This window comes from Staurois parvus, unplaced genomic scaffold (genome assembly GCF_062004578.1).
Source record: "Staurois parvus isolate SC_StPar_1 unplaced genomic scaffold, SC_StPar_1.0 ptg000286l, whole genome shotgun sequence".
Lineage (NCBI taxonomy): Eukaryota > Metazoa > Chordata > Amphibia > Anura > Ranidae > Staurois > Staurois parvus.
In genome coordinates, this window is record NW_028318082.1 from 2,352,812 (window position 1) to 2,359,640 (window position 6,829).

At 35.5% G+C, this 6,829-nt stretch overlaps 1 long non-coding RNA gene across 1 annotated transcript; it reads right to left on the reverse strand.

Annotated features, from left to right (window-relative positions):
* Nucleotides 1-401: 401 nt before the first annotated feature.
* Nucleotides 402-6,382, reverse strand: LOC149458505 (uncharacterized). The gene is made up of 2 exons (XR_016313420.1): nucleotides 5,666-6,382; nucleotides 402-1,985 (listed from the first exon to the last, which is right to left on the reverse strand). It is a non-coding gene; the product is annotated as an uncharacterized LOC149458505 (long non-coding RNA).
* Between the last annotated feature and the right edge of the window lie 447 nt (nucleotides 6,383-6,829).

The following is a 6,829-nucleotide window of genomic DNA, read 5'->3' on the forward strand; positions in this document are numbered from 1 at the left end:
AGTGTTCTGCACTAATATAAAGTCTCTCTGAAGCCTAGAAACACCCTTTTATAAGTTAAATTCGCAGCGAATATATTCGACTCAAATCGAAATTTTTCCACGAATTCGCCGAATCAGTCGAATCAAATTTTTGAATACTTCGCTCATCTCTAGTTTCCATTTTTGTCATAGGGTGCTGTATGGCCTCCCATTGCTGCTGCCTCCACCGCCACACTGTGGCTCCACACTCTGGTTTTTGCCCCGTGACTGCCCAAATGAGTGAAGTGTGCGGTGATTCTAAGATCGACGGCACTCATCTGCATGTCATACTGACTGTCAGTATTATTTCTCTTCCCCAGCAGACTCCAAGGGCATTTAAATTAAAGGTACAGTGTTCTGCACTAATATAAAGTCTCTCTGAAGCCTAGAAACACCCTTTTATAAGTTAAATTCGCAGCGAATATATTCGACTCAAATCGAAATTTTTCCACGAATTCGCCGAATCAGTCGAATCGAATTTTTGAATACTTCGCTCATCTCTAAAAGTCACCATTATCTGTCATGGCTGTCCTTGCCATGTGCGATTCTCATGTCCTTGTCCAACTCAAAGTCCGAGAGAGAAGACGGAAGTGACGTTAATGATGATCTCTTGTCTTGCAGCACCTGTTCCAGCATCTCAGACGTGTGTATGCAAGAGTTATGTAGCGTGTAAGTGTGAGTCTCTGTCCCTCAAGGCCCCCTTTATGCAGCATGACTGTGTCATCTTAATACCTTGTATGGCATAGAAGGGAGGGGACGACACTCACATAATGTCTTTGATGGACAGGAACATATGTATGCTGATGTACATAATATTATAAGCTAATGACGTAATTGTATCAATGTTAGAAACGTATACTAAATATACACAGATACCATTAAAATACGTAATGTAATAGTAAGTCACTTCTAATAACCTTGACATAACTACCAAATACTTTTATGCCTAAATATAGTATACTCAACCTTCAACTAGTATATACTATTTCAGCTTAACTTGTATATCTTTTGGTCTCAGCTATAATTGAAGAATAGTAAATACTACCATTTGTCAAAGACCATTCACACATATTAATATTAATTATGACTAATCATAAAAACCAAATATTTTGCAAGCTTGCCATCAATATAAGTGCCGAATCATAATTTAGATTTAAGATGTCCCCCTTATTATGATTAGTTCAGAATTAATGCTCAATCAATGCACACTTCATTCATGTCTCATACACACCGTCTTATACCAAATGATCGTATATATTCTTCATAACTGGACCAATCAAAAAATAACTTTCCTTCAAAACTCTATACCTTATCTCAGTTTCTCTCCCTAAAAATTCTTAATCATAATGTTAATTGATATATGATAATATAGTAATAATAATAATAATTAAATGATGTAATAATAATTAATGTAGTATATTTCCATATTTGTATAATATTTTAACGCTCCGGAAATATACTTTCCATTCTACAATGTGTCATAAGTTTCTATTACTCCTGTAAGAGTAATATGTTTCTTAAATCTTTTAACAAAAGATATTCTAATAAAAGGAATAACTCTATGAAGTTTTAACCAAAAAATATTCCGTATATGAATATGTAAAAAATAAAAAATACGGTAATAATAATAATATTATCCCAATATGGATGTAAGTATCGGAATAAAAGGATCATTAAAATGTATATGTGACCTATAACAATATTTTCAATAATAAATTATTTTATCACTAATAAATAGATTTCCTCTTGATGAATCTTTTCTTCATGCAATGTCTATATAATATCTTCTTTAAGTTCTGTAAAGTAGAAACGTCTTTGTTGAACGTGATAAATCAGTCACAAGTGTGAAGTATTAAGCTCTTGTTCAATCTTCTTCCCATATGAAGATCTCTTCTTTAACGTCCAAATTCCTTAAAGTTGGCTTGTAGGACATTGTTACGCTTCATGTTTGATTTTAGATGTCATTTCTGTAAAGAAATGCAGTATCATTACTTTGGCACAAACATTGCATTATTCTGGCACCTTTTTCAACAAATATGAAAGATTATGGAACAATCAGTTTATGAGTTTGAAACACATATTGTGAAGTAACATTACTTCCTATTTCCTTTTACAGAAAACCTCTATATATCAATCAAAATACTGTCCTAATCCTGTCTAAAATTACCTAAACTAGAATACAAAAGTAGTGTGATATTTAGGTATGACAGGACGCAATATTTCATCATAGGTCATGACCGCAAAACCCTGTTTTACTAAACAAAGAAAGGTTTTGTATCACCCCAGAGATGACAAAGGTTTATGCCTTTGTTCTCATCCCTATAATATTAGAAATATGCGTAACTGTTTTCTGTGCTGATGTCATTATTCTGGTGTTAGAGTGTTCTTCAGTAATACATGTGTTGCTGTGAATGTGAGGTAGAGACTTGTCTGATACAGCTGTACCTATCACAATGTGTTTGGCTAACAGTGCTCTTATCCACTGAGGATACCTTTCACGACATTCTCTGAATGTATCTTCCTCAAGAATTCTTTTTAGTGAACTGTCAGGGGACTGTAATATGATACTGTGTGACTTTACTGTGCTTTGTGAAGCTTTGATTGCATAAAAGAAACTCAACAGTTGTTGTACCTCTGATGTAAAAGTTCTTTCCAATGGTGATAAATTTCTGGAGAAGTAACTAATTAGTCTCTCATTACCTTCTTTTAATTGAGACAAAGTTACTGAAATTGCATTATCAGATACATGAGTTTTCACAACAAAAGGAGCATTGGAACAAACCTCAATTGTACTTAATGCTGGCGCATTCTGCAAATCCTTTTTCAACATTTTTAAAGCATTATTCTCATTTGGACCCCATTGGTCAACTAAGTTATTTTTACTCTTCAAAAGATGATATAATGGCTTAACTTTCTCTGCGAAACCATGTATAAACTCTTTACAATGATTTATGTTTTTCAAAAATTGTTGCAATGCTTTATGTGTTGTAGGAACTGGAAAGGCAGTGATAGCTCTGACTGTTTCTAGCAATAATTGTCTTTTCCCTTGACCAACTATGTTGGTTAACATTCTGCGTACTTAGCATAATTGTATTTACATGCTGAAAAATGTATTCTGGCCTTGAAAATTGTGATAGAATTTTTGCTATGGACTCATGGACTACACCATCACTGATGTCTAAACCAGCTACTAATCGAGTGAATGCATAGGTCTCTTTCTGAAACTTAAAAGCTAGCTTGTATTGACAACTTTTAGCTAAGGGGATCGAAAAATGACTGTTATCGATTTCCAAAACAGAAAACACTTTGGATTCGGCCTTTAAATGTAACTTGATATTAGAATGATCAGGAACAACTGCTTTGTTATTTATTCAGTGTCCTGAAATCAACTGACAAAGAATATGAATTGTCAGCATTTTTGATAGGCCAAATACAGTTATTTACTACTGATTGTGTTTTCTTTAAAATGCCAAGTTGTACAAACTCTTGAATAATGGCAGAAAGTGGTCCTATTGATTCTCGTGGTAATTCATATTGATTAAGGGCTTTAGGATCTTTTCCCTCAATATTCAATTCTGTATCTTTCAAAGTTCCTATATCATTTTTAAATTTTGACCACAAACTTGGAAAACGTTGTACCAATTCTTTTAAAGCACAATTACCATCAGTATCAGGCCATTTTTGTGCTGTAGACATTTTAGAGTTGAAACCAACATCACTGTATATAGAAGGATCCATTAACATTGATTTGGGCCTAGATGGATTCCTCCAAATAACTTTGGTCATAATATCAATAATCCACTTTTGCTTATTGATAAAATCAATGCCAAGAATATTCTCGGTGGCATTACTATACCAAATATCAATGTTAGTTTTCACTAGCCCAGGTACTTCAAATGTTACATTAGGTACCTGTCTAGCAGTGGAATGACCTGTATTATTAAAACCTTTTATTTTACACATGGGTGAATTTGGTTTCACAGGTACGTTTTCTCTGGTAAGATTAATCTCAGATCCGCTGTCAATTAGGAATTTGATCTTTTTACCATTTAGTAATCCGTCTATAAAAGGCCTTCCATTGTCATCCAATACAATTGGAGCGACAAATTCTAACGATATCGGGGATGAATGTGGACGTGATTCTATTTTTGGAACTGGTAATAAACCATTTCTGTCAGTGACAGCCCTTCTCACCCTGTTGTCAGAACAGTTGTTTCTAGTCAAAGTATGAATTTGTTTAACTGATGAGGGATAAGGCAATTCAGTTAAATTTTTATCATTACACAACACAGCAGGTTGTACAAAAGCTGCTTTTTCACTTTTTATTTCCATTTTCTTTATTTGTGTGTCAAGTTTAAACTTCCAACAATGCCGTCTGATATGACCTTGTTTATGACAGTGAAAGCATGTGGTATACTCTTTATGACTCACTTGCTTGCATCTGTCGTTGTCATTCTTACTGGGACCTGTAGTTCCTGGCATAACTGTAGTCTGACTGTTGTTGTAACTTTGAAGCACAGCTACCTCATAAGTGAAATGGTTGTTTTTCAATTTTCTCCGGATTCTATCAATGAAACTTACTATATCATTCAAATTTTGTTTTTCCTCTGCTATGACAATGGTTACTGGGTCTAAATACGTGAATTTCTTTACAAAAGCTTTGATCATAGTTGAGTCTTCCTCATTTTCTACTCCAAATATAATTTTATATGCTTTGGAAAACTTATTTTTAAATTCAAAAGGGTCTTCGTCAGCAGTAGTCTGAAGTAAGTCTAGCATTTCTACAGAAGGTACGTCTTCACCTGTTGAACATAACAGCAATTGTCGCAGTCTGTCTGTCGCGTCATTATGTTTTTTCTGATTTTTATCGTTAATAACAGAATTTTTAATTCGAGACATAAATTTAATTGGGAGCCACATCGGAAATAAATAATTTATGTCATGGTTTGAAATCTGATGGCATTTGACATGCATTTCATATATTTCCATGTTGCTGTAGATGTCTTTATCTGGATCATAAGCAGGGATGTCTTTTAAAACTTTCATTAATTGATTATGTATTTGCAACTTAAGTTTTGCAGTTTTACATAACAATTCTTTATGTTTAATTTGTGTTTCATCATCAGAGTCAATATCCGAACTTTCAGAAATATCGGACAGCCGTGGCTCTGATTTTGAATCACTCTGTTTGTCATCTGTGTTTATCATGGCAACCTGTTTACTGCCATCCTGCAGTCTTAACAAAAGATTTGTCTTTGAGTCAATTTGTTCCTCAAGATTCTCTATGTAATTACAAAAAATGTCACAGTTTGGGCAACTAAGAGCATCTTGAGACAAATTTTCATGCTTTTCTGTATTCTGTACAGTGCTACATTCTGTCTGTTTTAATGTACAAGCTTTTTTAACAGATAAATCAACATTCAAAATCATTTTGTTGAATATTCTTACTAAATTTAAGATGTTAGATATCTTTTTACGCTGTCTGTGCACAGTAAATCTAGCTTTATCTATCTGAATATTGGCCTGTAAACATTTGTTATACATATAGTGCCATAGCTGACTGTCTTCAGGATATAAAGAAACATCTTTAAACTCTAGCTTACTTTCATTAACTAAGTCATCAATAAATTCCATAATTGTTACTCACCGTAATCAGAAGATTTTCTAGTTTGACCCGCCTCAGTCACTGGACCTCTCGTCCAAGTCTGTTTAATCGCCTGTTCTGCTAGGTTATTTTCACCGTGTTTTCCCAAGACTTGACAATCACAGAATTGTGCGTAGTTTTCCCCCTTAACAAGGCATGGGGAAATCCGTAGAAAAAACGTTCGGCGGTGGCTGGCTCACCAAAATGTTGGATTTTTAGACACATATAATACTTCTTCTAGTGTCTTGAGGCGATTACGAATGAAAGAGCCATTAAAATAAAAAATGAAGTGTGATTTTATTCTATCACACAATGGTGTAAAATAACAATGTAAAGCGTATTATGAACAGTTCCATGTAGATAAAACTACTGTAAAAATAACAAGCAAACGTTTAAAACAAAGTCACCATTATCTGTCATGGCTGTCCTTGCCATGTGCGATTCTCATGTCCTTGTCCAACTCAAAGTCCGAGAGAGAAGACGGAAGTGACGTTAATGATGATCTCTTGTCTTGCAGCACCTGTTCCAGCATCTCAGACGTGTGTGTGCAAGAGTTATGTAGCGTGTAAGTGTGTGTCTCTGTCCCTCAAGGCCCCCTTTATGCAGCATGAGTGTGTCATCTTAATACCTTGTATGGCATAGAAGGGAGGGGACGACACTCACATAATGTCTTTGATGGACAGGAACATATGTATGCTGATGTACATAATATTATAAGCTAATGACTAGAGATGAGCGAATCGAAGTATCCGAAGTGGAATTCGAGTCGAATATCGGAAAAATTTCGATTCGTGCCGAATCCGAAAAACAGCCTAATTCGGACGCGCGAATCGAAATTTTTCCGAAAATGGCGGCTGACATGTGCGGCGACGGAGCGGGGATGTCGGGGAAGGCGCGCAGACAAGGCGCGCTGCCCCATAATGCATTCCTCAACGACATGTGATCGCATCAGCCAATCAGCAGCCAGCCAGCCAGCACTGTGTAATGGTCGAGGTATATATAGCGGCCATTTTGGAAATCTTCATTTGCCTGCAGTCATTGAACAGAGGCAGACCGCTCTGTACTAGGGACAGGGACAGAGTTAGGGCCACAGAAACGAGAATTGGGGACAGAGAGAAGTTACTTAGGGACAGAGAACCATTACTCAGGGACACAGACTTGTTAATG